This window comes from Heterodontus francisci, unplaced genomic scaffold (assembly GCF_036365525.1).
Source record: "Heterodontus francisci isolate sHetFra1 unplaced genomic scaffold, sHetFra1.hap1 HAP1_SCAFFOLD_121, whole genome shotgun sequence".
NCBI lineage: Eukaryota > Metazoa > Chordata > Chondrichthyes > Heterodontiformes > Heterodontidae > Heterodontus > Heterodontus francisci.
This window is the reverse complement of record NW_027140425.1, coordinates 2,842,820-2,866,663: the sequence shown is the minus strand read 5'-3', so window position 1 is coordinate 2,866,663 and position 23,844 is coordinate 2,842,820. Positions and strand designations below refer to the sequence as shown.

General features: G+C 48.0%; 2 non-coding genes across 2 annotated transcripts; both read right to left on the bottom strand.

Annotated features, from left to right (window-relative positions):
* Positions 1 to 2,224: 2,224 nt before the first annotated feature.
* trnal-caa (transfer RNA leucine (anticodon CAA)) lies at positions 2,225 to 2,307 on the bottom strand. Its single transcript has one exon. It is a non-coding gene; the product is annotated as a tRNA-Leu (tRNA).
* A 3,743-nt stretch (positions 2,308 to 6,050) lies between these two features.
* On the bottom strand, positions 6,051 to 6,133 carry trnal-uaa (transfer RNA leucine (anticodon UAA)). The gene has a single exon. It is a non-coding gene; the product is annotated as a tRNA-Leu (tRNA).
* Positions 6,134 to 23,844: the final 17,711 nt, after the last annotated feature.

Sequence of the window (23,844 nt, the reverse complement as noted above, 5' to 3'; positions counted from 1 at the left end):
GGTTTCCAGAAAGCCGGAGCTTTTAAATATGGTCCCGATGCAATTAACACTCAGTAATATTCCCACCTAAACACAGTCCATTCTATACAAAGAAACCTCCTCAGTCACATCACCATTTCCACACACATCCGCTTCCAGCAGTTTACAGCACCTTACTGCAGCTGCTTGGGGAATCTCCTGTGTTAAGATTGGAGTTGGAAAGCGGCCTTTACCCGGCAGTGTTATTGTCTCACACTGAATCTGCTAGACATCCTGTTCTCTTTAATGCGAGAGAGAAAGCACGGATTTAGGAAATGTTCATTTGAAATGATCTCTATTGAGAACGAGCCCGGCCGTGGGACAGGTATTCCAGTGCAAAGAGCTGTCCATGACCCAGTGTTGCAGACTGGCACATTGCAACGTCCAAGACTATGTGCTGTGGGACGGCATTAAAGCTTGGGGAAGCCACCATGGAGACTCAATGGGGAAAGGCTGCAGTCTAAGGCCCTAGTAGGCCATAGTACAGTGAGGGGCTGGAACCCGTGTAAAACCCCTCGGGCTGTTTGCACCAGAGAATGTTTGATGTGTAATGTAAATACTGTAAATATAACCTGTGCAGGCAGGGATAGTGAGATACATCATGTACATTATTGAAGGAAACTGATCTGTATTGTACCTTATGTAATATTAAATTTGAACTGCTTTGCAATGTAATTGCACAAATTATACGAATAAAATACATATTGTGCAAAAGAAAGCAGGTTTCCTGTCAACACACACCTTGTCTCAGGGCACAACTTTCCTGTGATCTTGTCATACCCAACTTCGCTCTATATCTACTGACACACACACTTTACAGTCTGTCATTTCCAAAAACAAGCATTCTAAAATCAAAAGACCTTTTGTTTATTTCTCCTTTCTTTTCATTTCTCCTCTATTCTTCTCAATCACTCCCTTCAACAGTCCTATTCAGATCAAGGTGGAATGTGAATAGTGTCACAACTCACCTGACACTATTATTACCCTTCTTTTCTTTTGTCTCATTCAATGGGAAAGTTTTATTCACCAGTCTGTTGCTGTTTTACACTCTTGCCATACCATCTGGTATTGCATCCATCTGAATTCTGTGCTTTCATGGCCTTACATATCTTTTCCTCTTCTGGATGATTTGTTTGCTTCTGTTCCATTCAACCAGGCTGGACCACAGGGAAGCTTAGAACCTTTGCCTTGGATGGGTCCACGTTGATCCATTACATTCAGAATCACCTCCTTGAAATAACTCCAGAGTACAACTACAGTAACCACACAGAATCTGCTTCAAACACTCCTCCTCATTTTATCTGTTCTGACTGTCAACACCTCCAGCTCTTTTGTTTAAGTGGAACCCCTCAGGTTTGTATAGGCTCCTTCTATTCTGAAAGCTGTAGCACTGGTTCAGGGAATTCAGCCCTGTTTCTCCACTCGAAAGGATCAGCCATGCTTGATCTGCCTCGTATTTTGCTTTTATTGCAACGTTACAAGACCTCCAATCCTCTGGCACCACAGCTGTATCCAGTGAGGGATTGGAAAATGATGGTCAGACCTTCCACTATTTCTTAAAAGCAAAATACTGCGGATGCTTGAAATCTGAAACAAAAACAAGAAATGCCGGATTCACTCAGCAGGTCTGGCAGCATCTGTGGAAAGAGAAGCAGAGTTAACGTTTCGGGTCAGTGACCCTTCTTCGGAACTTCGGAGCTCCGAAGAAGGGTCACTGACCCGAAACGTTAACTCTGCTTCTCTTTCCACAGATGCTGCCAGACCTGCTGAGTGAATCCGGCATTTCTTGTTTTTGTTCCACTATTTCTTCCCTGGCTTCTTTCAACAGCCTGGGGTACATTTCATCTGGTCCTGATGATTTATCCACATTCAAGGATGCTCATCCCATTAAGACTTCCTCTCTCCTTAAGTTATCACGTCCAATACTTCACACTCCTCCTCCTTTAAACAATATCTGCATCACCCTCTCATTCGGGAAAACAGTAAAGTATTCATTAAGGATATTGGCAACATCTTCCACCCCGATACAAAGGTTACATTTTTGATCTTTTATGTGCCCTGCTGTTTGTTTAGTTGCCTCTTGCTCTAATGTTTTAATGCAACATCTTTGGGTCCATTGTTATTTTGTTTGTCCATGTTCTTTCATGCTTTTTCTTTGCTTTTTGCCGCTGCTCCCAAACGCCTCCAGTTCAGTCAAAACACAACATGTCCGAAGTGGGACTCGAACCCACGCCTCCAGTGGAGACTGCGACTTGAACGCATCGCTTTAGACCGCTCAGCCATCCTGACTGCCTGCGATATATTCTCAATGCTAAGGAAATTATTCATTCTTTGTGAAAGTATTTGTGAGATTGTGGAAATGTCTGGAAGAGGAAAGACCGGCGGGAAAGCTCGGGCCAAGGCCAAGTCTCACTCCTCCCGGGCTGGACTGCAGTTCCCGGTGGGCCGTGTTCACAGGCTCCTGAGAAAGGGTAACTATGCTGAGCGTGTGGGTGCCGGAGCCCCGGTCGATCTGGCTGCTGTGCTCGAGTATCTGACCGCTGAAATCCTCGAGCTGGCCGGTAACGCGGCCCGGGACAACAAGAAGACCCGCATCATCCCCAGACAACTGCAGCTGGCCGTCCGCAATGACGAGGAGCTCAACAATCTGCTGGGAGGGGAGACCATCGCTCAGGGCGGGGTGCTGCCTAATATCCAGGCCGTGCTGCTGCCTAAGAAAACCAGCACTCAAGAGCTCCCAGAAAAAAGTAAAGCGGCCAAAATGTCATCTAATAAACCAAAGGCTCTTTTCAGAGCCACTCACAGTCTCTGTGAAAGGGCTGGTTACTGTCAGGAGGGAGTCAGAGATGGAGTTATTGGAACAGTGGATTGACCTGTTTCACATCTGTCCAGGTGTGTTTTCAGTTCCCTCTCTGCATTTCGCTCTGTTTCTCTGCTCACACATGTCCCCCTCTAGTTAAGTGAAGAACTGAACTACAGGGTGTCAGAATCAACAATTTAATAAATCCCGCTGCCTTCGATTTGATAAATCCCGAGATTATCCCGGTACATTAACGGGAACTGGTTCGGAGCTGATGAATTAATTTAATAATGGAAGTGTCCGGGTTAATTCTCTGTTTTTCATTTGGACAGTTTGAATTGTGTTTTTTTTTTCTCTCTGGTGATCTGAGCGCCGCTTCTCAATGAGAATCTGCTCCCGGAACAGAGTAAATGCAGGAAGGAAGAGGCCATTCTCGGGCTGTGTGTTTCTCTCCTAACCTGATCTGTTTAGACCGCACTGTTCCCAGAGGACGGAAGCAGTGAGAGTTGTGCACACACAGGAGCTGAGTCCATTGCAGCGCTTTAATATGTGCCTTCCTCCCGGCCCTCCCTATTCTCCGGACACAGAGCTGTCTGTTTCCCCCGGCGGCGGGATAGAGTCGGGGATTCTCTCCCCGCAGTGTCAGGGTCTGCAACCCCGGGGAACTGGCGGTTTCAGTCAGAGTGACCGAGCTGCCTTACATATCCTGTGTACTAATCTCCAATGGATTCAAATATTAGTGAACTCATTGGGTAATGTTAGTAAATAACCCTCATGTGAACGGACCCGGCTCCATTAATGCCTTCCAAATAAAACTGGGATCCATTTCTTTTCCCCAAATGCCAGCTAACGGATCCCAGGAGCGGGGTTGAGATTATGCTGAGCAGCAATGAGTCTCCGGTAATGCTGCTTTTTAAATTCCAGATCAGCTCTCAGTCCGACAGGCCTTTCGGGAAAGTGATGTGACAAAACAGAAACCATGTGGCCTCCCCTCCAATCTAATGGGTTTGATGATGAACAGAGATGGCAGCTCTTTCCTTTGCTGATTTGGTGGCTCTGAAAAGAGCCCTTGTTACACTTGTTACTGAAGCTGGGTTTTAGGTGCGTTCCCCGCAGATGCGGCGTGCCTGCTGGATGTCTTTGGCCATGATGGACCTGGATCATTCTGGTGAATCTGCTCATTTTCCGGCAGAAGCATCAGTCGCTGTTTGAACTGTTTAAAGTCAGGGGTGTATTAGCAGCCAGAAAGTGAAGGGCAGTTCATTGCTCCCTGCAGCATTATCCGCCTCTTTCAGGAGAAAAGATCAGAAACCGCTCGTTTCTGTCAGTCCCCGAGAAGCCTGTGAGAGGCGGTTAGTCGCTAATTTGTTCCTTTTACAGAGAGGAAGCTGATATTTGTCCCGTTTTAAATTGCTGAACCGGACCTTCCTCCCGCCGCTTACAGTTAACAGATTGACAAATGAAAACGATTCCTAAAATCGCGTCAGGATTTTGTGACGGTACATACAGTAAAACAGAACATAAAATGAGAGGTTTTAAAATTGTTGCCTGAAAATTGAAATTTTCCATCACTTCAATTCCTTCCTGCTCTGGAATTGCCAGGCTTTTTCCAATTGGAAAATCTAAGCCAATGAGAACTTCTATTTACTTATATGTGATTCTCCTATTGGTTAAGAATTGGATTGAGAAGCGGTGACCAATCAGAGACAGAGTCAAACTGCGGGGATTCCTGGCCCCCAGTAACTGAGCGGAAACTGTTCAGATTGACAAACCCTGGCAGTAGCTTCACACATTGGACACTTCACACTGAGTCATTCAAGGGCTGGTGTGAGAGAAGCTTCAGATCCTGTCATTACTCTCTGACTCATTATTCATCTCGAACCAAACAATTAATAAATGTGAAGCAGTGAAGAGACTTTTCATTCTCACTGCAGAATGTGTCATCTGGGGAAATAAGGAACTATTATTTTCGGAGATTCCAGGTACATTCCTCCCTGAACAAATCCATTCCTAACATTCCCGATCACAGCCTATCCCAGCTCCTGTTGTCACCCGACTCCAGCTGAATTGGAGAAACTCATGTGCTGGGATTTGCGTTGTGAGGTGGGGTTTCTCCGCCAGTGTTACTTTCTTACAAACTCTCCCCCTGAATTTGTGAACTGAGACTGCACCGAACACATCCCCAGTTAGAGTGAGGGCCGGACATCCCTCTGTTTTATGACAGAGAGTGCGGAAAGGGCTGGGTGGAGGGGAGTCACCAGGGATCCTGGATTTACTCCAAATCATTTCCATGTGGAATCTGCAGGCGGGGCCTGGACAGGGATCATTTGATCAGGGGATCAGCTCTTTCCTTTGAGATGTGGGTGGCTCTGAGAAGAGCCTTTGTGTTCAGATGTTTACAGGTTTCCCGCACTTTCACTTCTTTCCAGACCCTGCTTTCTGAGACGCTGCTTTCGGCTTGACCTTGTTCTTCCATGTCTGCACTTTCTTCAGCGCCTTTCCGCCCGCCGCACTCTTGCCTTTTTTGACCTTCTTCGCAGGAGACTTTTTCTGAAGCGCTGCTTTCTTCACCGCCTTATTTGGCGTTGCCGCCGCCTTGCTGCTCGTTTTCTTGGCTGTTACTTTCTTTGTTGTCACTTTCTTGTCTTCTGGTTTCTTCACTAAAGATTTCTTGTCTGCTGGTTTCTTCACTGAAGATTTCTTGTCTGCTGGTTTCTTCACTAAAGATTTCTTGGCTGCTGGTTTCTTCACCTTCTTTCCCACTTTTCCCTGGGTTTTCCTTCTTGCTGATTTTCAAGGAGCCGGAGGCGCCCTGTCCCTTGCTCTTCACCAGGGAGCCTTTGCTCACATTCCTCTTGATACTTTGCTTGATCTGGGTCTTGAGCTTCTCCTGAGCGGTGGCAGACCTGCAAGGAATCAACTACCAGCTAGCGTATAAAGCGAGACCAAGGCTCAGGGCCTTCAGTTACCTGGAGGGGAGTCGGAGAGGCAGCGGATCCTGTGAGGAACCACAATCCAGGAAGGATGAGAAGGTCATTGTCAGGGTACAGAGGAGGTTAAGTTAAAGATTTACCAGTTTATAAGCAAGCGCAGAGCCAAGGAACGGTGCTGGGGCAGATCAAATAATAGGAAGCTGTGATCAGTTGGAAGGCAAGAGTGATTAAATGACAGAAGAGATGATGATGCAAGGCAAAAGTCAGGGAAAGAATAAATAACATTTTATAAGCACAGATACCAGGAGTGGGGTTTGAACCCACGCAGACACATGTCTATTGGATCTTAAGTCCAATGCCTTAACCACTCGGCCATCCTGGTATGTTAGCCCACCACTGAAAATGAAATTTAATGTGATCCGGGTGCCATCTGGCCTTTTCCAATATAAAGTTATGACTCCTCTCCCATGCTAAATTGGACCCTTCATTATTTATGAACCTCAATCGGATCACCCCTCAGTCTAGGTTTCTCTAAGGTGTAGGGTCCCAACTCTTTTAGTCTAACTTGATAACCAAGATGTCTTATACTGGGAATTCGTCGAATGTCTCTCCTCTGTAACCTTTCCAAAGCCTCAATATCAGCCATCATGTGAGGAGACCAAGACTGGATACAATATTCCAAGTGAGTCCTGACCAAGGTTTCATAAAAGGACAAATTCAGGACATCTCAGATACTGAAGGAGTCCGTGTCCAGAAGCAGCAAGACCTGGACAACATTCAGACTTGGGCTGCTAAGTGGCAAGTAACATTCACACCACATAAGTACCAGGCAATGACCATCTCCAACAAGAGAGAATGTAACCATCTCCCTTTGACGATCAACAGCATTGCCATCGCTGAATCCCCCCACCATCAACATCCTGGGGGTTACCATTGACAAAAGCTGAACTGGACCATTCATATACATACTCTGGCAACAAGAGTAAATCAGATAGTGGGAATTCTGTGATGAGTAACTCAGCTCAAGGCACGTGGTGAAATGCTCATTAGGAGAGCTGGAGAAATGGACTGGTCAGGTGGGCAGAAAAGTGGCAAATGGAACTCAACTTGGAGAAGTGTGAGGTGATGCCTTTGGTGAGGTCAAACACAGCAAAGGAATACACAATTAATGGGTGAATGCTGAGAGGTGTAGAGGAAGTGAGGGACCTTGAAGTGAATGTCCACAAATCCCTGAAAGTAGCAGGACAGGTTGATAAGTTGGTTGAGAAGGCTTATGGAATCCTTTCCTTTATTAGCCGATGTATAGAATATAAGAGCAGGGAGGTTATGCTGGAACAGTGTCAATCATTAGTTAGGCCACAACTTGAGTTCTGTGTGCAGTTCTGGTCACCTCATTCCAGAAAGGATGTAATTGCACTAGAGAGGTTACAGAGGAGATTTACGAGGATGTTGCCAGCTCTGGAAAAATGCAGCGATGAGGAAAGATTGGATCAGCTGGGGTTGAATAGAGGAGGCTGAGGGGAGATTTGATTGAAATGTACAAAATTGTGAGGGGTCTGGATAGAATGGATGGGAAGGGTCTATTTACCTTGGTAGGGAGGTCAGTGACTAGGGGGCATAGATTTAAAGTGATGTGTTGAACAATTAGAGGGGAGATGAGGAAACGTTTTTTCACCCAGAGGGCTGTGGGAGTCTGGAACTCACTGCCTGTAAGGGTAGCTGAGGCAGAAACCCTCAACTCATTTAAAAGGTGTCTGGATGTGCACCTCAAGTACCTGAACCTGCAGGGCTACGGTCCAAATGCTGGGCAATGGGATTCAGCTGGGTGGCTCGTTTTTTTGGCCTGCCTGTGCTGTAAACTTTCTATGTTCTATGATTCTATGCAGACACAATTGGCCGAATGGCCTCCTTCTGCACTGCAATAATTTTGTGATTTTTGACTCTCCAAAACTTGTCAACCATCTACAAGGCACAAACCAGGATGAGTGCAGCACCAACAATACTCTAGAAACTCGACACTGTCCAGGACAAAGCAGCCGCCTTGATTGTCACCCCATTCACCACCTGAAACATTCACTCCCTTCATCACTGACGCACAGTGGCAGTAGTGTGTACCATCTGCCAGATGCACTGCTGCAACTCACCAAGGCTCCGCAGACAGCACCTTCCAAACCGAAGACCTCCACCACTTTGAAGGACAAGGACTGCAGATGCATGGAAACACCACCATGTGCAAGCTCCCCTCCAAGTCACACACCATCTGATCTGCAAATATATCGCTGTTCATGCACTGATGCTGGGTCAAATTCCTGGATCTCCCTTCCTAACAGAACTGTGGGTGTACCTACACCACATGGAGTGCAGCAACTCAAGAAGGGAGCTCACTGCCACCTTGTCAAGGACAATTAGGGATGGGTAACAAATTCTGGCCTTGCCAGTGTCGCTCACATCCCATGAAAGAATATGCCTCATTTTATACTCAATTGTCCTCTGAATGCAGCCCAACCCTCTATTTGCTCCAACTATCACTTCACAGCATTGCTGCTGTACCTTTAGAGATCTGTGCACTAGAACATCCAGATCTCTGCTCAAAATTATTTTCTTTTTTCCACCTACTTTAATGTTTTTCCCTGAAGGGTGTATGAATGTTGAGCATTCGCCCTGTCCACATGAATAACACTGCACTTACCCAAATTAAACATAATTTACCAGTCATGAACCCAATCTTCCAACACATTAAGATCAGCCTGAAATAGTCGAGTATCGTCTACAGTCCAAACACTCGCACAGATCTTCAAATCATCTGTAAATTTACAGATGGTGCCCCCTACACCTACATCCAGATCATTAATAAAAATAGTAAAGAGCAACAGTCCCAACACCGATCCCTGTGGGACACCACTGGTAACTGGTCTCCAAACAGATCCAGATCCATCTGTAACTACTTTCTGCCTACGTCTGCCAGTCAGTTCCCAATCCAGATCAATATATTACCACTGATACCAGGGACTTTAATCTTATAGAGAAGCCTCTTGTGTGGAACCTTATCAAAATCTTTTGACTGAGATCTGCTAATTGAACACAGGCCGGGGATGAGGCCTAGGCCTGTCCTGCTTTGTGTGTGGGTCTCAGGACCACACAAGGTGAGATCAGCTGACTGAGCACAGGCCCATCCTGCTCTATATGGTGCTCAGTACCTCACCAAATGAGAATAACTAACACACCACAGGCCATGGAGCCTCGGCCCATCCTTCCCTGATTGCGGTTCAGTGCCAACCAGGTCAGATCAGCTAATTCAGCACAGGCCGGAGATGGAAGCTGGATCTTTCCTGCTCTGGGGACTCCGTACCATACCAGGTGCGATGAAGTAAAATACCACAGGCCGGGGATGGAGCCTGAGATTTCCCTGTTCTGTGTGGGGCTCTGGACAACAACGTGTGAGAAGAACTATCATCCCTCAGGCTGAGGAAGGAGCCTGGGCCCATTCTGTTCTGTGTGGCTCCTACCACACTGAGTGGGATCAGTTAACACAACACAGGCCATGAATACAACCAGGACCTTTCCTGCTCCGTGTGGCTCAGTATCACACCAGGTGGCATCAGCTAACACAGCACAGGCTGGGGCTGGAGCCTGGGCCCGCCCTGCTCTGTGGGCTCAGTAACAACCCGTAAGATGAACTTTTTTCAAAGGACCTCAGTGTATTTATCTCTGTCCAACACTCTGAGGCAGCTTTCTGTGTTTATAAAGAGTGTAATTTATTGACTGGTCTCTTGGATCAAACAGGGTAACAGACAGAGGTCTGTGTGCAGAGGGTTTGGGGGTGAGCTCTGATTCCTAACCCTTTCTGGATTGTGAGGAATAAAGAATGAATGAGAGAGAGAATGTGGGAGAAGGGATGATGGAAGAATTTGTCCGTGAACCTGATTAAAAGTGGCTCAAACGCAAGATAATATTAAGATATCAAGAGCAGAACATTAACATAATCTGAGTTCCGCGATCTGGTCGGGTCCCATTCCCCTGAAGTGAGGAATGAACGGGTGGGGAAATTCCACCTGGAGTTATATTTGTCTCCAATGAAGATGAGTTCACAGTGAGGCTGGAATAGCTCATTTGGGAGAACACTAGATTGAAGAACCAGGATACAATCCCTGGATTCATCAGTTTTAATTTGGTGTCTCCTTCATTTTAAGTAGAGAGAATCGGAGGGGAGATTTTCCACTCTTGACCCCATGGGCTGAATTTTAAACTAACGGTGCGGCTCTCGGCAGAGGCACCGGAAGTGGGTGCCGTCACCACACGAGTGAAATGTGGCCGACCGACCCCGATCACGGAGCAGCCGACCAATTAATGAAGGGGAGGCGTGGGGCCCATGTAAACAAGGACCAGAGGTAGGGAACGAGGCACCGATGGCACCGACATCTGACACAACGGCAGGTGCTGGCACCATATTGAAAGGGCTGCCAGACCTGCATTCACTGCTGCCTGGTTTAAAGGAGTGTCTTCCTGAGAGCCCTCTGCTGCCCCAGAACCCGTTCTGCTGCCTCTGCTGCCCCAGGACCCATTCTGCTGCCTCTGCTGTCCCAGAACCCGTTCTGCTGCATCTGCTGCCCCAGGATCCGTTCTGCTGCCCCAAGACCCGTTCTGCTGCCTCTGATGCCCCAGGACCCGTTCTGCTGCCCCAGGACCCGTTCTGCTGCCTCTGCTGCTCCAGGACCCGTTCTGCTGCCCCAGGACCCGTTCTGCTGCCTGTGATGCCCCAGGACCCGTTCTGCTGCCCCAGGACCCGTTCTGCTGCCTCTGCTGCTCCAGGACCCGTTCTGCTGCCCCAGGACCCGTTCTGCTGCCTCTGCTGCCCCAGGACCCGTTCTGCTGCACCAGGACCCGTTCTGCTGCCTCTGCTGCTCCAGGACCCGTTCTGCTGCCCCAGGACCCATTCTGCTGCCTCTGCTGCCCCAGGACCCGTTCTGCTGCCTCTGCTGCTCCAGGACCCGTTCTGCTGCATCTGCTGCCCCAGGACCTGTTCTGCTGCCTCTGCTGCCCCAGGACCTGTTCTGTTGCCTCCGCTGCCCCAGGACCAGTTCTGCTGCATCTGCTGCCCCAGGACCTGTTCTGCTGCCTCTGCTGCCCCAGGACCAGTTCGCTGCATCTGCTGCCCCAGGACCTGTTCTGCTGCATCTGCTGCCCCAGGACCAGTTCTGCTGCCTCCGCTGCCCCAGGACCTGTTCTGCTGCCTCTGCTGCCCCAGGACCAGTTCTGCTGCATCTGCTGCCCCAGGACCTGTTCTGCTGCATCTGCTGCCCCAGGACCTGTTCTGCTGCCTCCGCTGCCCCAGGACCTGTTCTGCTGCCTCTGCTGCCCCAGGACCTGTTCTGCTGCCTCTGCTGCCCCAGGACCTGTTCTGCTGCCTCTGCTGCCCAGGATCCGTTCTGCTGTCACTGATGCCCCAGGACCCGTTCTGCTGTCTCTGCTGCCTGATAGGTAAGGAGCTGAATGCGAGCCTGCAGTGACCATGGTCCAATGGTTTGGCGATGCCTTCCTGCAGGTTCGCCTCCAGGTGACAACAGATAGGTGGAAGATTCTCTTCCCCAGGGATGGGAGGTGGAGACCTGTCCACCTGACCAAGCAAAGCTGCTTTGAGATAGTAGGTGAAGTCAGCAGCCGTGGGGTCACCCCCAAGACATGGATCCAGTGCACGAAGTGGGTCAATGACCGGATCCGGGCTGCTCAGGCGCAAACTCAAAACACTTTGGACCCTTTGGACATTGCGCATGGCAGAGTGAGAGGGAGTGTTTGGTGGAAAGGGAGTGACCACCCAGTCATGTGTATTGGGGAAGGGCAGCAGGACATGCTGCCTGAGGTTTGGCTGCATCTCGGTGGGAGGTGCACATCAGTCATTGAATAAACTCACACAGTCCCTCGAGAGGGGCCACATGCAGGAGGAATATGTGTGTCCACATCATGGACTGCTGGACTATCACCATCAGAGATATTGGGCTTGTCCCCGCTGGGAGACTAACTTTGTTGATCATAGTGGCTGCAGGAGAAGACAGCCCACAATCGGAAAGAGCATGTCAAGACTGGCAGTGGATGCCTTATCTCCATGTCCTCATTCCGATGGAGGAGGAGGCCATGGAACAGGCAGGGCAGCAAAGCAGCTGCTCCATAGCTGATGGAGAGACAGGGACACCTACCTAAGAGAGTGAGTGAACATCTCCTGGGGCACAAGGGAGCATCCGCTGCAAAGGAGCCATACTGCTCATCTGTTCACCACTGCATCAATGGAGCTGCACAGTAGGGGTGGTTGGAATGTCACGATGGGCAGACCCTAACCCTTCAATGTCCCTGTTTTCACATGCAGGCTGGGCTGAACGACAAGAGCGAAGAACTGGAGAGACTGGGGGACAGCCAGCCACCTCTGAGGAGGAGGAGGGAGCCTCAGATGGTGCACCATCACCTCATTCCCCTGCACCCTCCACCAGCACAGAAACCCTCACTCGGTGGGTATCCACTTGCTGTTAGATTTGGGCACACAAGCTGGTGAGCACGTCACAGACAGGCCCGGGCAGCTGACGGAGGCTGTGATAGCCGAGGCCACTGGCAGTTGGAAGTCTGTGGGAGGCCAGGCCCATGCTGAGTCCCAGGCTGATGACGTGCCTCTGGTGTCACCAGCAACACGGGAAATACTGCAGCTGCAGCAAGAGGTCAGGCAACATCTGGCAGAGTTGCCAGAGGTTATGTGTACCCAAGTTCGGATGATGGAGGAGTCCATCCAGGCCTTGCATGCTGTACTGTCTCTGATGGGGGTGTGTCTGGCTTCCTTCCTTGAGAGATTGGTGACTCTGATGGAGAGCCAGATCCAGCCGACCAATCAGTGGCTGCCGGAGATGTGCGCAGACTTGCACTCCATCGCTTTGTCCATGAGCTCCATCCAGCGGTGACAAGGTGAGAGGGGGGACGTGGCACCTGAACTCTTCACCAGGTCCACGTCCCTCTCAGGTCAGCAGCGAGGTACAAGTGTGTCTTATAAGGGGGAGGAGCAGCTGGCTGCTACATCTGGGGTCTCCTCTCAGGGTGTTCCTGGTGTGGACAGTAGCTCCAAAGCCCCTCTGCGAGTGACACAAGTGATGCCAGTGCCTGCCTCCATCATCCTCGATGACAGAGTGGGGTCCCTGTACCTGTGCAGGAGGCCCTCAGTGTGCCGGGGCCCTCCAGGCCTCAGGCAGCAAGAGGACGGCCACCAATGTCATCCCAAGCCATGGGGCAGCAAGGTCAGCAGCCTGTCTCCATCTCAGTTGACAGAGCAGGGGGAGCACCACGTAGGAGCACCCGGAAAAGATTTAAGAAGAGCACCTAGATTCACTGAGGGGTTCACGGGTGAATGTACATTCCAGATGGATAGGGTTGTGTTTGGTGTCACACGGAATATAGAAATGATGTTCTCTCACTATGTCTCCTTCTTATTGTTGATACACTTTGGGACTTCATTTAAACCCTTCCTCCCAAGGGGCTGGAAGTGAGGGACCAAGCCCTGAGTTTACAAAGCTTCGGCCTTGTCACTGTGCGATGTGTACCTGGACGCTGCAGAACAGAAGGAAGGAGGTGACAACAGGGCTGCTTAAAGCTAAGACTTTATTGCTGTGGTTCCAGAAGGTGGTTAGGCTCAAAGGAAACTTGAATGTATAAGGGTGTCTCATGTCTCCCTTGTGTGTATCTCATGGCCCCTTTCCTGCTGTGCCTGAGGTTCTTCATCTGGCACTGCTTGGGCAGCATCCTCCTCCACATCCTCATCATCAGAGGAGACACTACACTCCACGATATCCTCAATAGTCAACACCTCACCCCTCTGTAATGCCAGATTGTGCTGTGCACAGCAAACCACCACGATATGCGAGACCCTCGCCGGGACATACTGAAGAGCTCCACTGGATCGATCTAGGCACCTGAATCTCATCTTCAGGAGACCAATGGCCTCCTTGATGGTCGCTCGGGTTGACCCGCAGCAGGTGTTGTACCTCTCCTCTGCATCCGTGCGTGGGTTCCTCACAGACGTCAGTAGTCATGTCCTCAGTGGGTAGCCCTTGTCTCCAAGGATCCATCTCTGAAAGCGGATGGGGCCGCGGAAAGTTTCTGGCACCTGGGAGTGCCTTGGTATGCAGGCGTTGTGTCTGCTTCCCGGGATTTGTGCAAACACCTATGGGATCCATTTGCAGTGGTCGCAGACCAATTGCACACTGAGCAAGTGGAAGCCCTTCCTGTTGAAGGCTGCTGGCTGGTCTGCAGGAGCCTTGATGGTCACATGGGTGCAGTCAATGACACCCTACACCTGGTGGAATCCAGCGATGGCCCCGAATCCTCTCGCTCTCTCAGCTTGACTGTTTGGATCAATGTGCACATAGTCACCGGCCCTCCTGAACAGGACATTGGTGACCTCCTTGATGCACTGATTCACTACAGACTGTGAGATTCCACATATATCTCCAGTGGATCCCCGCAATGATCTGGTGGTGAAGAAGTTCAGTGGCACGGTGACCTTCAGTGACACTGGCATCAGGTGCCCACCAAGTCGCATGGGGCACAGCTGCATCATGGCAGAGAGATCAGTGACGACCTCCGTGGAGAGGTGCAGTCTGCGGAGACACTGTCACTCGGACATCTGCAGGTAGTTGAACCTCGGCTGACGTGTTCCTCTGCCTCCTTCTCCAGCCTCATGTTTGAGGCTGGTCTTCCTGTGGGCCCCCAAGCTGCTGTGGTGCCCCTGCTGGTGCCTGCGCCTCCCTCCCTTCCTCTCTACTCCTCCTCCTCCTCCTCAATGGGAGCCTCGAATCTAATGAGAGCCTCGAATGAGGCCCATGACAGGTTGCCCCTCCCTGAGTGCAAGGCCTTCACAGTAAACAACACCCAGCCACATTTACCTCACTTGTCATCCTCAATGAGGTGGCACTGCCCCAATGACACCCTGGTGTGGCTCACCCTGCAGAGCTGGCACATTGGCCCCCACTCCTGACAGTGTTTCCCGATGCCCTTTCCCCCTCCACCCTTGCTGCCAAGTTTTGCTGCCTCACCCGATAGCTTCCCAGTGAAGACAACACTCAGCTCCCACCTCCCAGTCACCTCCTTTAACCAGGCGAGTCTCTGAAACCCCGTGGTTCCCGTGTGCTATTAGTTCAATTGGATCCAGTGAATAAAATTGCTGACAATTGGACTCATAAATACTTTAAATGCCTTCTTGCCGTGTGGATGTGCGAAGTCTGCCCTCCATGTCAGCCGCCGACAGAAAAATCCTGTCCAACGTCTTCCATCCCTATTTTATACACCCCCCCTCCCCCTCCCCGGCCTCCATTCCCGTCTCCAACGGTCCCTTAAAATTCTGGCCCATGTCTCTAAGACTAATGGGAGTGAAACTACAGCTGCTCCTTAGACTGAACAGGGAGAGCTGCTCTCTCTGTGTTTAAAGTGAATGAATCTGATCTTTACCTTGTCTTACTGGAACGTTCACTGTCTGGAGATGTCTGTTTGAAAATGTTTTCCTGTTATATTAATGGAGCAGAGGAGCAGATGTGAGGTACTGTTGAACAGAGAGGTTTGGAAGTGGGTGAAGGGGTGGAGTGACGGTGTGAGTGAGAGGTGCAGTGAGTTGGCCATTCTCAATAGAGTGTCAGGAATGAAGGTCAGAGGAACAGACCAGGCTGGAAACACAGAAAGAGCGAGGAGAAGCTGGTGTGAAAAACAGAGATTAAACAACGGGCTTGTTCATTTGGTTTGGGTCTGGTGTTTAGAATACCCGGAATATGGGTTCACTTACCTTCCAACTCAGCGAATTGTTTCAACATTATGTTCATAAAACCATAGAATGATACCCAAAGAAGGAGACCATTTGCTCCATTGTGTCAGTGCTGTCTCCTGTAATCTGTACATTTTTCCTTCCAGTATTTATCCCTATCGCTTTTCAAAGTTACGACTGAATCTGCTTTCAAGTCCTGATCAGACAGTGCATTCCAGATCACAACACATCACTGTATAAAAAATCATTCCTCATTTCGCCTCTGGTTCTTTTCTCAATCACCTGATAAATACATCCTCTGGTTACTGACCCTTTTGCCACTGGAAACAATTTCTCCTTATTTAACTTATTGAAAACCTTCTTGATGATGTCACATACTAGACTGCCAGTAAAACTGAAGCCCATGGAATAAAACGGACAATGACAGCATGCATATGAAGTTTGCAGACTGATAGGAACATAGGAGCAGGAGTAGGCCATTCAGCCCGTCGAGCCCACCCTGCCATTCAATATGATGATGACTGATCGTCCACTTCAATGCCTTTTTCCCACACTATCTCCATATCCCCTCTGTCATTTGTATTTAGAAATCTGTCAATCTCTGCTTTAAACATACTCAATGACTGAGCTTCCACAGCCCTCTGAGGTAGAGAATTCCAAAGATTCACAACCCACTGAGTAAAGAAATTTCTCCTCATCTCTGTCCTAAGTGGCTTTCCCCTTACGTTGAAATTGTGTCCCCTGGTTCTAGACTCCTCAACCGGGGGAAACATCTTAGCTTCATCTACCTGTCTATCCCTTTAAATATTTTGTAAGTTTCAGTGAGATCACCTCTCATTCTTCAAAACTCTAGAGAATACAGGCCCAGTTTCCCCAATCTCTCTTCATTTGACAGTCCCGCCATCCCGGGAACAAGTCTGGTGAACCTTCGTTGCACTCCCTCTATGGCAATGATATCCTTCCGAAGGTAAGGGGAACAAAACTTCAGACAGTATTCCAAAGTGCAATCCAACCAAGGTTATATACAAATGAAGCAAGACTTCACTACTCCTGTACTCAAATCCTCTTGCGATAGAGGCTAACATATCATTAGCCTTCCTAATTGCTTGCTGCACCTGCATGTTAGCTTTCAGTCACTTATTGACAAGGACACCCAGGCCCCTTTGTACATTCACACTCTTACCATTTAACAAATAATCTGCACATCTGTTTCTCCTACCAAAGTGGATAACCTCACATTTTTACACATTATATTTCATGTGCCACTTCCTTGTCCACTCACTAAGTCTGTCCAAATTCCCTTGAAGCCACTTTGCAACTTCCTCACAACACACATTCCCACCTCGTTTTGTGTCATCTGCAAACTTGGAAATACTACATTTGGTCCCCGCATCCAAATCATGTGAACAGCTGGGTCACAGTGTGGTGGTGAACAGTTGTATTTCTGTCTGGAGGAAGGTTTACAGTGGGTTCCCCATGGTTCCTCATAACTTCAGTTATGTGCAGAGACTGGAAAAGCTGGGGTTGTTCTCCTTGGAGCAGAGCAAGTTCAGAACAACTTTGACAGAGTTAGAATCAAGGAATCAAATGGTTACAGTACAGAAGGAGAACATTCAGTCCATCATGTCCATGACAGCTCTTTGCAAGAGCAGATCAGCTAATTCCACTCCTCTGCCCTTTCATTGTAGCCCTGCAAATTTTCTCTATTCAGGTGTTTATCCAATTCCCTTTTGAAAGCCACGATTGAATCTGCCTCCAGCACACTCTCAGGCAGTGTATTCCAGATCCGAACCACTCACTCTGTCCCACACCCCGGTACCATTGCAGAAAATCTTTTCTGTTCATTTCATCCATCATAAATAATTGAAATGAAATGTTTATTAGGAAATGCACAACATAAAAAGGAGAGAGAAATAAATGCTGAGTAAAATAGAAGTCAATGTTTGGAAGGTCAAAGAGCAAAAGATGTAACTTTTATTCTGGATGAGTGAGAGGAATATATCACACTTTGGGGCTTTTGTAAGAGGATTTACTGATAAACCTGGGATTTGAGAGGAAGCTGGTTCACGATTGCTAAATGGTCTCATTCTGTGCCATAAATTTTCTCCATTTTCTATGTTCTATGAAGTGAGGTGTGATTGGGAGGGGCAATTCCACCAGGGTTATATTTTCTACCAAAAGAATGACACAAGGGATACTACACATTTTTATTCATTCATTCATGCGATGTGGGCATCGCTGGCTAGGCCAGCATTTATTGCCCATCCCTAATTGCCCATGAGAAGGTGGTGGTGAACTGCCTTCTTGAACCGCTGCAGTCCATGTGGGGTAGGTACACCCACAGTGCTGTGAGAAAGGGAGTTCCAGGATTTTGACCCAGCGACAGTGAAGGAACGGCGATATAGTTCCAAGTCAGGATGGTGTGTGGCTTGGAGGGGAACTTGCAGGTGGTGGTATCCCGTGCATTTGCTGCCCTTGCCCTTCTCGGTGGTAAAGGTCGCTGGTTTGGAAGGTGCTGTCGAAGGAGTCTTGGTGCATTGCTGCAGTGCATCTTGTAGACGGTACACACTGCTGCCACTGTGTGCCGATGGTGGAGGGAGTGAATGTTTGTAGATGGGGTGCCAATCAAGTGGGCTGCTTTGTCCTGGACGGTGTTGAGATTCTTGAGTTGGAATTGCACCCATCCAGGCAAGTGGAGAGTATTCCATCACACTCTTGACTTGTGAATTGCAGATGGTGGACAGGCTTTGGGGAGTCAGGAGTCATGGATGAGTGAGAGGAATATATCACACTTTGGGGCTTTTGTAGGAGGATTTATTGATACACCTGGGATTTGAGAGGAAGCTGCTTCATGGTTTACAGAACAAATTCAGCCCCTGGGGTGGAGCCAACAGCTGCACTGTAATTACTCATCTCAGGATTCCAAGCCTCTGACCTGCTCGTCTAGTCAAGTTATTTGTATGGCTCCCCATGGTAACCTCCATGATGTTGATGGTGGGGGATTCAGTGATTGTAATGCCATTGAATGTCAAGGGGAGATAGTTAGATTCTCTCTTGTTGGAGATGGTCATTGCCTGGCACTTGTGTGGTGCGAATGTTACTTGCCACTTATCATCCCAAGCCTGTGAGACTGAAATAGCTCAGTTGGGAGTGTGTTGGACTGAAGATCCCTGGTTCAATCTGGGGTTTTGGCAGTTCTCCTTTATTCTGCATCGCCCTTTGGTTTTGACTCTTGAGCTGCACAATTTACACTGAAATTATTTACCCAACTCTGAAGGTTGGATTGGAATAGAGAGATATCAAGGATGGGAAATATTGACATTGTCTGCTTTTGCTTATTCTCTATCTCCTTGTGTCCTTTTCCCCAGTTTTTGAATCTTTCGGGGCCGGGTGAACATTTGATTTGCTGCACATGTCCCAAACTGAAGCCTTTTCCACATCTCTGGGCGGTCAGACTTGCTCTGTCTGTTTTTGCTGCTCGTGACCATTAACGAGAACAGGCCACGAGTTCAATGTTTATCAGCAAACGGAAGATAATTGGAAAGAATTCTGTGTTACTCCAGACCAGTGACAAAGATGCAATGGATGTTATTCAAAATAAATTCCCTCTGACATTTTATGTAAACTTGTTTGCATCTAAAAGTTGGATTTTAAGTGTTACAAAAATGTGTCAAATTAATGACTGACCATGTGACAGCGCACATGGGGATCAAATCCACAGCCTTGTTGTTATCAACACTGCGTCCTAACCAACTGAACTAAGCGGCCTATAGACAGAGCCAGGTATGGGTTTGAGCCGCACGCTGTGCGGGTTGTGTTTTATTTCTCACACTGGGTGACAGAGCAATTGTACAAACAATGGACACATCACATCCCTGAAACATTGTTCTGATATAAAACAGTGTGAAATAAGAATTGAGCATGGAAATGGAACGGAACCAGAAATCAGGACTTTAATCTATTAAAGTTGATCTTGAAATTCTCCCATGCACGAACATTCCAAGAGAACGAACTCTCTTCTGATATAAAATCCAGGAACTTGAGCTGCTGTAAAATATAAGTGAGCCTGACATGATTTGAACACACAACCTTCTGATCTGGTGTCAGACGCGCTATTGTTGCGCCACAAGCTCGCAGATAGAGCAAAGTGTTCCATTCCTGGCAGATTTACTTCTTGTTTAGATTCAGTGATTGAAATTAATTCAATCCTCATCTGACCTCCGCTCTGAAAAGGCCTGCCACCCGACCTGAACCCAGCGGGACCCGACGACCTGTGTCGGGTCCGGGTCGTGTTGGGTCGCTCTTCCGGGTCTGGCTTTCGGGCTCGGGTCAGTGTCGGACACACACAGGAAGTATTACATTTAACTCTGCTGGGAAGTTGAGTTTAATAAGTGTCAAAAGTTGAAAAGCCAACCAAAGCTGGGAGTCCGGGTCATCAAGGAGGGAAACTCTGAGTCTGCTCAGTGAGCAAGTGAGCATCTCTATGACGTCATTGCGCTCATGCTGCAGCTTCCTGTAGATTCGGAATCGGGAGGGAGGGAAAGTGAACATTCCGGTGGTCGGGTAAGGCTCGGGTCGGTTAGGGCGCGGGAATAAATGGAGATACTCGGGCCGGGTCGGGCTCGGGTCCAATGTGGTTCTGTCGGGTTCGTGTCGGGTTTTTTTTCCTGACAGTTCAGTGCCTTATTTAAACTATTACTTGGAGTTCTGTTTTGCAGGGTCTCGGCTGTTTAAGTGTTTCCCAGACCCACTACTCTGATTAATCAGACATTTTGCTGCTAACTGCTGCTGCTACAATTGAAATGTAAAAAAGAATTTCCAGTGACCGGCAACCAATGGACAAATACATTTCAGAAAGATAAAGCTCATTCACCAATCCACAAATGTGTCTTTCTGCTTCTATTTATAAACAACTCCTTCTCTCCACGATGAGAACTATACAATCACTACAGTTATTTGAAAGTTAGTATAAGATGTTCCAGTTCATCAATTTTAAAACTGCAGCAGGTATTTTCCAGAAAACTTCTCTGTTGGAACCTCAGTCCCATTTGGATTGAAAGTGGACAATTAATGTATTCACTTGTTCATTGTGGACAGGTGTCTGACTTAGAATAAATCTCATTAACTTTCAATGAGGTGGCAGTATTTCTGTGCTCCCATTTTACACAGTCTGTCCTGTTCATGCACCATGTTTTTGTTCTCCTCTCCCATTCTCCTCAGGATACAGATTGCAAGCATCATCAATCTAGCTGTTGAAAAGCATTGGAAGAATCTGGTCACACAGGTATTGAAACATTCATTTTCTGCCATTTTACAAGTTGGTTGCTTTAAACACAGTACGATGTGCAATCATCTTGAAAAGAGATTCTCTTCAATATCCAATACAAACTGAATTACAAACCTGACAGACAAACACAGGAGAACAAGTGACTAGTGAACACAAACCTCATGGTGCTCATTTTCAGATTTATTGCAGTCATCCGAGAAACAAGTGAAAGAATATTCCAATGAAATGATTTGGAAAGTAGGTGTGACTTTTGTTGGTGTTTTCTTTGCTCTGTTGGTGAAACTTTCTTGCACCTGACTCCTGTTCATGTCTCTGTTTCCTCGATTGAATGAGGAAGGAGGTATTTGATCAGAAATCAACTGGATTGTGTACCTTTGAGAGGGGATTTCTGTACCATCAGGGCTGGAAACAGGAGTGAGTGAAAGACAATGTGTGGAGTTTGATTTTGTACAGAGGGAGAGCAAATCTAACAGGACTGTGAGATATTGGCCTGGATTTTACAGCCCCAATAGCGGTGAATTCTGAGACTTTCACTGCTATTGAGGGTCTGAACAGCACTGCAACTGCTGGTACATGCACACACTAACACCAGCATCTGGAAGATGTGGTGGTGAGAAATGTGCTTAGAAGGAGCCTCTGATCATAATCGCACCAGCCCACTCTTTAAAGTGACAGGGACCTGTAGTTCAGCAATTTGGGCTCATTGACCACAATGTACCCTGATTTTTACCTGGGTTGGATTAAAGCCGGTACCAACAGGCTGCTCGGGAAAGACTTTTCTGTTGACACAACAGCTCCACTATTCCAGGAAGACACCGGCAGCAGCAGTGGTCAACTTTCAGAGGGAATTCAGACATTTTAAATGTTGTATTTTATTTCTTAATTGTATGTAACTTTTTAGCATGGCCTGATCAGAGTTCTTAAATTTACATCTGACTTTTTATTAACAAGATTGAAGTGCTTTTAAAAGATCTCTAAATGTATATGACTTTTTATCAAGATTTACTTGGCTTCTTTGTCAAGACTCTTGAGCAAGATTGAAGTGACTTTTAAAAACTACATCTTATCCTTTAAAATCCTGCTTCCATGTAGATGACATTGGAAGATGATTTCAGAATAGCTTAGACTATCTTTCTAACAGGTACTGCAACAGCTTAAGACCTACTTTTCTGCAAAAGCTGGTGAATTACCTTCCGGGAGCGGAGAGGAGCGGAGCGGAGGAGACCTATATGGACCGACATGAGGAGAACGTTGAGAGAGGAGCCTATAAATCCAATCCGAGGATCGAGGCCCAGTCTCTTCCCTTCCAGGAGTGGAGTGGAGCTCTTCCAGTGTGCTGGAGTTTTGAAAAAAAAGAAGCCAACTGTGATGTCAGAGGAGAGCTGCAAGGTGATTGGTTGGTGAGTCACTGCTGTTAGTGTATTTAAATATCTTAAAGAAAAGGGCAAAGTTTTTTTACTTGAAAAAAAACCTCTGCTGATAAGATGAGTACTACTAAAGTGTTTTTTTAATTCAGTGTCGCTTATGAAGGACTTGAGATTGTAGTGGGTAGAACAAGGCCCCTAGTGTCATTAGTATTTTTTAATTAAGGGTGCAACTAATTAATCTAAGGGTAAGTCATGGCAGGAGAGCTCAGCCCCGTGACATGCTCCTCCTGCAATATGTGGGGATTCAGGAAAGCTCCCAGTCTCCATGACGACCATGTGTGCAGGAAGTGTATCCAGCTGCAGCTACTGGCTACTCGCATTATGGAGCTGGACCTGCGGGTGGTTTCACTGTGGAGCGTCCACGAAGCTGAGGGCATCATGGATAGCATGTTTAGTGAGGTGGTCGCACCGCAGGTAATGGATGCACAGGCAGAAAATGGATGGGTGACCACCAGATGGAATAGTAGGAGCAGGCAGGTAGTGCAGGAGTCCCCTGTGGCCATCCCCCTCTCAAACAGAGATACTGCTTTGGTTACTGTTGGGGGGATGACCTCCCAGGGGAAAAGAGCAACAGCGCGGTCTGTGCCACCACGGAGGGCTCTGCTGCACAGCAGGGGAGGAAAAGGGGTGGAAGAGCTATTGTGATAGGGGATTCTATCATAAGGGGTGCAGATAGGCGTTTCTGTGGCCGCAAACGAGACTCCAGGATGGTATGTTGCCTCCCTAATACTAGGGTCAAGGATGTTTCGGAGCAGCTGCCGGAAATTTTGAAAGGGGAGGGTGTGCAGCCAGAGATCGTGGTCCATATTGGTACGAACGACATAGGCAGGAAGAGAGAAGAGGTTCTGCAAAGTGAATATAGGGAGTTAGGCAGAAGGTTAAAGAGCAGGACCTCTAGGGTTGTAATCTCAGGATTACTCCCTGTGACACGTGCTAGTGCGGGTAGGAATAGGAGGATTAGTCAAATGAATGCTTTGCTGAAGACTGGCGAAGGCGGGAGGGCTTCAGGTACTTGGATCATTGGGATCTCTTCTGGTGCAGAGGTGACCTGTACAAGAGGGACGGGTTGCATCTGAACTGGAAGGGGACCAATATCCTTGTAGGGAGATTTTATAGTAATACACTGGAGGGTTTAAACTAGTCTTGCAGCGGGGGTGGGACCCAAAGTAGTAGTCTCTCCGATGAGATAGTTGAGGCAAATGGAGAGGTTAAAGCAAGCAAGTCCAGTAGGCATGCCAGGAAGGGGCAGGACAGGGAGCGTGGAAGGTCTGGTGGGCTAAACTGCATTTACTTTAATGCAAGTCTCCTTACAGGTAAGGCAGATGAACTCAGAGCATGGATCGGTACATGGGATTGTGGTATTGTAGCTATTACGGAAACGTGGTTGAGGGATGGGCAGGACTGGCAGCTCAATGTTCCGCGGTACCGATCCTTCTGGCGTGACAGAGGTGGAGGTAAGAGAGGAGGGGGAGTTGCACTATTGATTAGGGAGGACATCACGGCAGTACTTAGAGAGGATATCCCGGGGTGAATGTCCAGTGAGGCCATACTGGTAGAACTTAGAAATAATAAAAGGGTGATCCCTTTGATGGGATTAT